At 44.7% G+C, this 11,281-nt stretch overlaps 1 pseudogene; it reads right to left on the bottom strand.

The window, feature by feature from the left end:
- Positions 1–536: 536 nt before the first annotated feature.
- Positions 537–2,681, bottom strand: LOC101280443 (heterogeneous nuclear ribonucleoprotein H-like; annotated as a pseudogene).
- Between the last annotated feature and the right edge of the window lie 8,600 nt (positions 2,682–11,281).

Genomic DNA, 11,281 nt, shown 5'->3' with positions numbered 1-11,281 from the left:
TCAGCGTGCCTCTCTTCCATGGTATTGCCAGCCCATACTGGGCATTCTCCTCTTTGGCCCGTTCACTGTATCCTGCCAACACACACACACATACACACTCACACACACACAGTCTCAGCAATTCCCGTCATGCCTGTTCCAAGGCCTCTGCATCCCCATCCCAACCCTTACCTTCTCCCAGCCACCCCAGCTGAGTTGTAAGGATGCCCTACATTTTATTTAACCAGTCGCTTTTTGATGGACATTTAGGTTGCTTCTAGTTTTCTTTTGCTGTATTCAACAATGTGATAATTAATATCCTTAAAGATACATCTTTGAATACTTATGAGTTTGTTGTAAACTCTTAGAAGTACAGTGCCTGGGTCAAGAACACGTGCCTTCACAATTTGGATATATTTTGACAAACTGCTCTTTAAAATATGACATGAATGTACATTCCCATAATGCCTGGGATCGCCTGTTTCCCACACCTTGGCCAACACTGGATGTTACTAAACTTTATAATCTTTACCAATCTAATAGCAAAAAATAGTACCTTATTATCTTTTTTTTTTTTTTAGTTTTTAAAAGGAAGATTTATTCAACAAGTTTCACTTAGCGCAATACACCTAAAAGGAAAATCACAATACAATGAAAAGATTTAAATCAAGTCCTCAGAATTTCATACAAACACCAAGACCAAAATCCTAAAGTATTGGTATTGCGTCTCAAATTTTCCCCATTAACTTAAAAAAAAGCGTACACTTACGTGCCATAGAGGTTATTAAATGAAACTAGAATTAACAAACATGCTAAATGTTTCACTTTTAATTGTAGACACAGCTCCTATATTGAGTTTCACAAAAAAGCATGTCTTTCAACAATGCATCCCAACAGTGTCCAATGTAATGTGGTGTAAACACCATTTAACATAATTCAACTGCTTTAACCTAAATACACCTACTGCTTCAGTACATCCTACAATATAACTAACTTGAGAAAAGCTGAAAATTATTTAACGGTAACAGATTACTCAACCTAGTTACATCCTAAATGAATGTTTGTGTTCAAAATTACTGAATCTTAAGTCTTTAAAACAATCCTGATTTCCACTTAGAGTAAGCATAAACCACAAGTTTGTATTGCAAAACTGTTAAAACTTAAGTTTTGTTTTTCTTTTAAAAAATGTTGACCAAGAGTCAGTGATCAGGATCAATTACATTCCCCATCCACCACTCATACTGGACATGCTAGACATCCCTCCCATTCCGTTCACTCCCACAGATGCTCGGCTCCCACTACCGTAGTAGCTGTTCACTGTTCCTTGGCTGCCTATGCAATGTTTGATTGAAAATCACTGGAGTTTTCCTGTAAAACTTGGTCATATCCACTCATGCTGCTCTGGCCACCATAGCCGCCTCCATAACCACCACTCAGCTGCTGGCTGGCTGGGCCGCCATAACTGGACTGGTTTGACAAACCCGTGCCTCCTAGCATTTGGCTACCGTAAGCACCACCGCTCGCTCCTGCTGTAGAATTCAAGAAGAGCTCTACATATCTGTGTTGCATATTTGCTTTGTCTTTTGACATAGCTGCCACAGCATCTTCATGAGCTGCAAACTCGACATCTGCTTCACCAGTTACTCTGCCATCGGGACCGATTTCAGTATGTACTCTCACAGGGTTGAGTGGTGAAAAGAAATTATAAATGTCATTCTCAGTAGCTCTGGAAGGTAATCCCCGCATGTGTACACAGTGTCCTGTTGCGCTCTGGAAAGCAGAGCCGCCATCCCCGTATCTGTGATCTGACATTCCTGAAAAACAATAATTGAGGTCTCTTCCAAATCTATCTGACTCAAATCCATGGCCATCATTATAGACATATAATATCATAGCCTCCATAACCTCCACCGTGAGCACCACGCCGCATCCTTTCAAAGCCAGCTCCTCTTCCAATGCCGTTATACCCTCTGCCAGCCCCAGGTCTGTCATAGGGACCTGGCCGCTGCATGGCCATAAGTTTTCGTGGTGGATCATAGTGAGTTCTAACTTCAGCTCGACTGCTCTTAAAGATTTCGATATACCTGTGCCCTATTCTTTCCTTGTGTTTTTTTTAGAGCCTTTTCAGCTATTTCCTGTGAAGCAAACTGCACGAAGGCCTCCCCCATACTCCTCCCCTGGAAGTCCACCGGCAATGTTATCCCATTTGGCACGATTTCCAACCCTGAGAAGAACTGAACAATTTCTTCCTTGCTACATTCACAGGGGAGTCCTCTAAGCCGTACAAAGCCATCACTGGCCGTGTCAGGACTATGTGGACCAGTATGCTTCAACACCCAATCCATTTCAACGTTGTTTGACTTGGATACTTCAACATATCTGTGTCCCATAGTTTCTCTGTCTTTTTTCAGGGCCAATTTGACTTCATCTTCTGATTCAAGTTCAGCAAAAGCCTTGCCGCTCGGTCTGCCTTCTCTGGTGTAGATGAAACGAACACGTTGAGCCCCATTTTGAATTTTGCAGTCAGAAAAAAACCGCTGCACTTCGTCGGCCGAGCAAGACCAAGGCAAGCCCTGGACCTTCACCACGAATCCCTCGCCGCCTTCGGTGCCCAACATCGTCGTCTCTTAGGGGGTCCTGGCGTCGAAACAGCCTGCAAGACGGGGATGAGGGTCAGACCTGCACACACAACTTTGGCGCGGGTGAGAAGAAATCCCTTATTATCTCTTTAATCTGTACTTCTATAATGATGAGTGGGATTAAGCATCTTTTCATATATTTATTTGCCATTGTATTTTTTTTTCCTGTAGATGTCCTCTAGGTGTTGATACCAACAAATCCATCTCTTCTTGAAATGATCTTTTTCCTTTGCTTCCAGGACACTTCTGTCCGGCACCTCTTTCTTGTTCCTTTGCTGACTCCTGCTTGTTTAGCTACCTCTGGAATGTTGCTGTCCTCCAGGGTTCCAGCCTCATCCTGCTTCCTTTTCATCGTACACGCTCTCCGCCTGTGATTTCATCTACTCATCCAGGAATAGTTACCTTTTATTGACCATTTCTTATGTTCTAGACATGCTACTAGGCATTCTAAATGCTTATTATAACTCTATGAGGTCGGCGTTATCATCCCCAAGTTTACAGATGAGGAGACTGAGGTCACAGATTAACTTGCTTAAGATCACACGTACCACCAGTAAATAATGGAGCTGGGATTTAATTCCAGAGCCGTTCCTTTCTAGTGCACAAGCTCTTTCTATCACTCACTTGCCGTGTCCTCATTTATCATCTATCGGTAGAGCATCCCAAATCTATATTCCCACTTCAAGCCTCTCTCCCGGTCTCCAAATCCAACTCCTCAGTAGAAATCTCTACCTCGACATCTGCAGGAACCTTAGAGACAACATGCTTCCCCATGAACCTGCCCCTCCAGTGATTCCTTTCGTGGTTAGTGGGGCCTTCCAGCCTCCCAGACTCAGCTGATCAATCATCACCAAGTCCCATAGAAACAGCTCAGACATCTGAACTTTTCTCTCCTTCCCTCTGCTGCCCCTTAGCTCAGGGCCTTGCCATTTCTTGCCTGGAATGTTGCATACTTCCTAAAATATTCTCCCTGCCACCAGGCTCTATGCATTCTAGTTTATCCCCTACTCTGCTACCAGAGGTAGCTTTTTTCAATAAGCACAATAACCCATAAATGTTGATAATATTCTTTATCTCATAAGGCTCTTATAAGGAATAAGTGAAGCGATCTATGTAAGAAATGTAGCTCATGCTAATTCCTCAATAAATATTATCAAAATTTGTTTTTTCCTCCCCAAAAGTAAATTCTGGTAACACAAATTCTTTTGGCCTGCATTATAAGGCCTAAAGGCCCATTGGATTCCAAGGGCCTGACCTACCACCCTCTCCTCTGGCCTCACACCTCTGCTCTAGTCAACAAAATTTCTCACATTTCATGTCTCTGTGCCTTTGCATAGACTGTTCCCTCTGCATGGAATTCTCTTCACTGCACTTACTCCGTTAGTGAGCTCCTTTGATTCTTTAAGATCTAGCTCAAAGGGCACTTTCCCCATGATGCCAGCCCTGAATTCCTTTGATCAGGTTCCTGGGCCCCCTTTTTTTTTTTTTAATATTTATTTATTTATTTGGCTGTGTCGGGTCTTCATTGTGGCACTTGGGATCTTTTGCTGCAGCACACGGTCTTCTCTCTAGTTGCGGCATGCGGATTTTCTCTTCTCTAGTTGTGGCGCGGGTTCCAGAGCTCATGGGCTCTGTAGTTTGCGGCACACGGGCTCTCTAGTTGAGGCACGTGAGCTCAGTAGTTGTAGCGTGCAGGCTTAGTGGCCCCATGGCATGTGGGATCTTAGTTCCCCAACCAGGGATCGAACCCGCGTCTCCTGCATTGGAAGGCAGATTCCTTCCTACTAAGCCAACAGGGAAGTCCCCCTGGGCCCCTTCTTTCCACGCCTTTATTTACTTACAACATTGCGTTGCAGGTACGGCCTATCTCCATGACAAGGCTGAAAACAAGGGCTGTTTCTTATCCATCGTCATGTCCTCAGCATGTGGGACACAGGAAGTGCTTTCAAACTGTGTGTGGAATTAACATGCTTCTTAACATGTGTTACGAAGCACCAGTCATACCCTCCCATCTGGTAGAGCTAGTGCCCTGCAGGCAAGAGGCCCAGGCCCAGCCTCTTAAGTCCGGGCCCTGGGTGTGAGGCTAGATGAATCACTAAGCCTCTGAAACCTCATGTTTGGACCTGTATAGCCAACCTCAGCAGTCCCCCAGACAAGAAGGTCAAAGGTCATACATGAGAAAAGCCAGAATGCAGTCAAGATGCAAGATGTTAGAACTGTCAGCCAAAGCCAGGGGAGGAATGATTGTTTTAGGAAATGGAGTGATACCTGGAAAGAACGCAGGCATTGGAGGCAGATAGATGTAAAGCATTATGTTATCCTGTGCTCACACATTAGCCCTGAAATATCATCAGCTTGATACAACAAAGGGCTAGTCCCATTCAGTACAAGTCCACGATGGGGACAGACATCTGCCCTGCTCAGTCCTGGACCCATACTGATGACGTGTGGCAGGTTGGGGTCCCCGAAAAGCAGGCTCAGGAAGGAAATTAACGTGCAGGAAGTTGTTAGGGAGTGCCCCTGGGATCAACACCTACGTAAAAGTGCAGAAGGAGGGCTTCCCTGGTGGCGCAGTGGTTGAGAGTCCGCCTGCCGATGCAGGGGACACGGGTTCATGACCCGGTCCGGGAAGATCCCACATGCCGCGGAGCGGCTGGGCCCGTGAGCCATGGCCGCTGAGCCTGTGCGTCCGGAGCCTGTGCTCCGCAACGGAAAAGGCCACAACAGTGAGAGGCCCACGTACCGCAAAAAAAAAAAAAGTGCAGAAGGAGACAGGATTGTGCAGAGGGAGGAGGTGAGCTGCAGTGCAGGTCTGGCAACAGCCTTGGCCTAACCCCCCGGGTCTCTGCAGCTTGAATAGCCCTGTAGCGCTGTCTGGGGTTGGAACAAGATGGCTGGATCCTTATACCTCCGTGTCAGTCCCGGGGTAGACCACAGGCAAGGTGGCTCTCTGCAGCTGAGGTGATCCCTGCAGGGACTGACTGTGGAAGGCTGTCTGCAGACAGCTACTCCAGCCCCTGGGGCGACAAGTCTTTCCTGGAAGGGGATGTGAACAGTGCACGAGACAGCCATCATGTAGAGGGTCCACATCACAGAGTAGCTGCCTCCTCGGAACACACACCGAGGTACTCAGCTTGGATTTTCTTCCAGAGGCTGTTCCTCAGCCCAGGATGTGAGCGCAAGTAGCTTATTTGGGCACGTGGAAGTGAGATGGGGAAGGAAAGGAAATCAATGTAGAGTGCTTTGTGGAACAGGATGCTGCTGGATGACCCTGCGAGACAGAATCGAACATGCCTGGAGTTATTCCACTCCGGGGCCAAAGAAGGGGTGGTACTTATCCACCGAATGCTGCATGTCATTATGCAAAGCCACTCCCGGAGGCAGTCACTTCCTGGCAATTCCCACCTGTCTGGCCCACTTGAGCGGAGTTACGGGTGGGAAAAAGCACTGGCATGAACGGAGCGGTGAGCACCAGGCGGATGTGGGTCGAGCCGTAACAGAACCTGCCACACCGGGCAGGAGAGAGCCTGGGCAATCTTCCAGGAATATTATGTTGCCTCAGCCCAGAGTGACACATTCACAAGCCCAAGGGTAGAGTGAGTGGCCTGATGCCTCTGTGATCGGGCCTGGAGGAGGCTGCCTTGCCCGTAGAGAGGGAGTGGGAAGTGGGTATTGCTGAACCCTGATAACGTTTACCTCCACCACTCCTACCTACCAGCTGTGTGTGATTGAGAAGTTGCTTTATCTTTCTGAGCCTCAATTTACTAATCTGTAAAGTGGGGAGAATAACACCTATGTCGTAAAAGTGTGATAGATGGAACTAATGCACATAGAGAATCTACCACAATGTAGCCGTACTGGTGATGTTCTGGGTCCCCATCTTGAGTCACGTGGTAGGTTCATTTTTATTCATTTTATCGTTATACGTAATAACACACATATATTACCTATACCCTTTTTATTTATCAAATGTAACATTAAAATAATAAAGGACACTCTCTTGACATTATGTATTGTTGAAATTCTAAGATGAATTTCAAATATGTAAATATTTGACTATATAAATATTTAAAATATGCATTTATATATTTCTAAATAGTCTACCACAGTTTCTAGTAGATAGGGTGCACTTAGTTAATGGTATCTATTATTACTTGGGAAGTCCTGACAGTCAATCTCATTTATCACAGGCAAACAATGGATCTGGAATGTGAGTTACCCAGATAAAGAATCAGCTCAAGGGTCTGCTAGGAGAGGAGAGCTGACCTAGGCTTGTTGACTCACCATGTAAACACAAGTCATGGTAATTTACTAACAGCAAGACCTACTTCCTGCTGAGAATTGCAGCCCAGGCTCCAGAACTAGACGCAGAGGTCAAATATACTCGCATGGAACCTGTTTCCCTTTCCACTAACTTCTGAGTGATGAGACACTTGCTTGTTGCAATGTCATCAAAAACGAGACATGGAAATTTCTCACCTGCCATAAGCTAGACAGAGCTTTTGAGATGCAAACCATATCCATTCTCAGAGGAGAGCAGTGGAATGGAAGAAAGTCACTTTCAAAGAACCATTCCCCTGCCTTCCCCCTCTATACACATGCTAAGCACACAGCTTTTGCAATCTGCCACGAAAACAGAATTTTAAAATAAACCCTTGTCTGTCTGCTCTCTCAAATCAGAATTGAGAGGAAAATGGATTTTTGTAGGGCGAATTTGTTCTCCCAAATTAGTTTCATTCACACACACACACACACACACACATCCACAAAATGAGGCATTCATTAATAGGCCAAATAATGGAATGAGTGAGTTCACCCTCAGCAAGACATTTGATGATTATGAGGACAGGCTTGAAGCTGCATAAAAAATAAAACTCACAGAAGCCAGCAGGTGGCACTTAATCATAATTTTTCCTATGATTTCTATTAATTGTTCAATATTCTTCATTCTGTCTTCCCAGTAAGACGAACGATGTGCTAATAGGGCATAGTAAGTAATGTTTTCCCTTTGAGATATTCAATAGGCTTGTTACATAAAATGCCCCCACCCACATAACTAGCCCAAGACCCATTTTTCTCATGCATATATTTATCATATCACAGTATGCATATGCATGCCCACGTATCTGTGTGCTTCCAAGCATGCAGCTCATTTGATAAATGTCTGAGGTAGAAGCTAACACCTTCACTTATCTCCAGAAGCAAATCCAGATCAAGGAACTGTTGTTCCTGAAACAGTCACACAAAATCATCTAAACCACGTTGTCTGCCAGAAATAGAAATGTAGAAATACCTCCGGGAGGCCGCTTGCCAATTTCCTTCAAGGCTCCTATTACAAGCATTAGCAAGGTGAATGATCCCTTCTAGGCTGTTCTGCCTCACCTGCCAATTCCCTTACTTTCTCTACCCCCTATTTTCCCCTCCTCTGTGACTTTCCTCCCCTTCCTTCCCCCAACATTCACACAAAGGCCTCAGCCTTTTCTGCTGCCTAACTCCCTTTCTTTACTCTGATTCTCCTGTTTTATTTGATCTCTCCTTTTCCCCCTTCAGTGCTGGCACCAGTCTCCTAAGTCTTGAAGGGGGACAGATGCTGCACCAGTCAGAGTTTTTGGTTTCTGACACCAGAAATTGACTCTGTTAAGCAGGAAAAAAAAAATTATTGGAAAGCCATCAGGTAGTTAACAGAATAGACAGGAAGCCTGGAGAATCTGGCTGGCCAACGAGCAAGAACCGAAGGAAACTAGCACCAGAGAGGACAGCCAAGGTCACACCACTGAAAACCACTCAGCTGGGACAGTGCCATCAGCGCCACGGCCTCCAGCCACTAACGGTCACTACTGCCACTTGACTCTGCTGAAAAAAGTGCACTCACTCCAAGAGCTTGTTTTCGTTTCCTCTAGATTCCCAGCCCAGCCTGGAAGACCCAGTGCCAAGGCTGGGAGGACAGGCCTCATGAGCTGCTCTCCAAGAGCAGAGCTGTAGTTCTGGCTCAAGGTAGAGTGAGGTGGGGTGGTGCAGAGTCCAGGTGCTGCTAGCCCATTGAGAAAGCAGATCTCAAGAAACACTTGAGATTAGGAGATACCAGCTGTGACATCACTCATTTAAAATCCTCCCTGCTCCTGGTTTGCGGAAGGGAAGGTCTGTACTTGCAAGCTGAGTGGCAATAAGTTGGGGAAAAGGAGAGCTATTGAGCTGTTTAGAAATCAATTACACCAATTCTGGAAAAATGAAGTGAAATTCAGCTGATGCTATAGCCCTGCACAGTCAATTCAATTATTTCACACATGCTTTATCCTAGACAAATCGAAGAGCTGTAGTTGCTAGTCTGAGCACCCTTTGCTTTCAGGGTCTATTTAAACAATGTAAGTCGCAGCTCCTAAGCACTATTCTTTTGACCTCCCACATCTTAACCCTTAATGGAACTAGACGAGCTCCTTTCTAGGGATGAAATTTGTAACATGATTCCCGGCTTGGCGCAGGGCCCTCAGCTCTCATCCTGCCAGCTGGTCCCAATTATGAGCTGGTTTGGGTAATTTGAGAGTTTGGAGGGTGTCTGTGCAGTAGCAGGAGGGTTTCCTAAGCACTTAGTTTCCCTTAGGATATCGAGCCCAGCTAGAAATAATGGATCCTTAATATTCTGAGTTATGAGGTGATTTTCGCTGGTTTTCCAAAAAAGGGAAATAAAACATATAACTAAAACCACCTGGTGGCGTGTCTGATAACCACTGCCAATGCAGAGTAAAAAATGAAGGCAGTTGTCTGTATCATTCAGGCAAAGCTCCAACTTCGCCTACAGATCTTGGGTGATTGCCTCAGTTTTTCCTCAGTGTTTTAACAAAGTGGGCCTGTGTTGCCTCAAGTTTCCTTTGTGATAGGTGACACCCAGGCAACTCTCTGGGGGAGTCCAGCCCAGTTTTAAAGGGCCACACAAATATCTAAGTTTAAGGTGACTTTTTTTTTTTTAGTGTAATATTTATTGAGCATCTATTCTACCGAGGCGCTACAAATTCTGGGAAATCAAAACTGGATAAAGATTACTATCGAGTAAGATGCATCTCATCCAGCCAGTGGCATTCCAAGATGGTGGAGGGTAAAAGAGTCAGCCCCTGTCTGGGAGGAGCATTTTGTCAGTGACATTATTTAGAACTGCCATGGTGCATGGCGATAATACAAACCAGATTGTTTTTACTTGGTCTTATTATTACTTTTAAACTCTCTACCGACTAATACACGCCTTATTGCCTGCACCTGGACTAACTTTTCCTGCTGGCTCCCTCACCATAATCTGCTTCCAACCACTCCCTCAGTTTAGGCTATCATAGGCACTCTAAGTATGGGCAGGAGAAAAAACTCACATTCGAAGATGTGAATGTGGCTGGAAAACTAGTGCCCATAGCTGCATGGTCATGAGTTTTATTGGCAGGTCAATGCTAATGTTAGTTGCTTAAACTTGATCTTTGTGGGGTCTGTCGGGCACGTCCCTCACCCACACTCCTTGAGTCACATTACCAGCATTTGTAAGCCAGCTCTTTTTTCTCACTAAGTTATTATTTCATGTCTTTGGGCCCAAGTGTCCTCATGTGGAGAGTATGGATGAAAATAGTCCTCCCTGGAAGGATTGTTGTCAAGATTAAATGGGAGAACACATGTGAAACAAATGTTAGCTGTTATTTTATCATTATTCTATTAAAAGGTATTACAATATGGTGCTTAATTCCAAGGAACAATTTTTTAAATCTTTCCATAAAATTTAGTTCAAGCTTATGAATTAGAAAGGTCATAAGCGATAAGGAAAGAAACAAAGCCCAGGAGATAGAGAGAGGTGTGCAACCGGGCCAGTTATGCAGGTGCAATTCTGATGGACCCTTGCCTGAGCACTGCCACCCACACTGATCCAGGAACGCCCAGGAGATGCGGGGTGCACCCAGGGCCCTTTCCTCACCCCAATGTTACCAATATTCACCACCACGCTTTGATGCTTCTTGACTAAATTATTACACTGATGATTATCAAATGGTGACTTTCTAATACGATTATTTCTTCTGCATTCATTGGTTGACTTTCTACTGTAAGAAATAATTTCTTCACATTTATATGTTCATTTCTATGACTATCATAGGCTTCTATTTTATTCAATGAGTTACCATTATTCATTTTGATCCTCAAATTGTCCCAGATTTGGCCAATAGAAGCCCCTTCAAGATTGTTTCTGTGTCCTTTTGACATGTGCTCATCATTCTTGGAGAAATTCCTTTCATTCTGGTACAAGATGTTTCAGGGCCCTCTTGTTCTTTCCCAGCCCCAGCTCTGGAATCAGCCATTTGTCTAAGGAAACCAGGGTTCCTTGTTTGGGAAGTGGTGTTGAGAACCAAGATCTGAGCACTAAGTCTACTTGTTGCTACTTGGGGTGTCAGTCATCTTAGGTTCTTTCACTGGACAGAGCTAGAAAATATATATGTGTATGTATACACACATACATTTACATCTCTTTTCATCTATCTATCGATCTATGTACCTAAACCATAATTTGCGCTGATAGCTCGGGTTTCAATCCAACAGCATGAGGTTTAATTTTGTTTCCCCCTTGCCTTATTTGTGCCTTCCTCTCCAACAGCGGTAACCCTGTTCCCACCATCTCAATATACCTCTATGTAGCCAATTTC

The sequence above is a fragment of the Orcinus orca genome, chromosome 1, assembly GCF_937001465.1.
Source record: "Orcinus orca chromosome 1, mOrcOrc1.1, whole genome shotgun sequence".
NCBI lineage: Eukaryota > Metazoa > Chordata > Mammalia > Artiodactyla > Delphinidae > Orcinus > Orcinus orca.
Note: the sequence above shows the minus strand (reverse complement) of the source record. Positions and strands in the feature narration are given on the sequence as shown.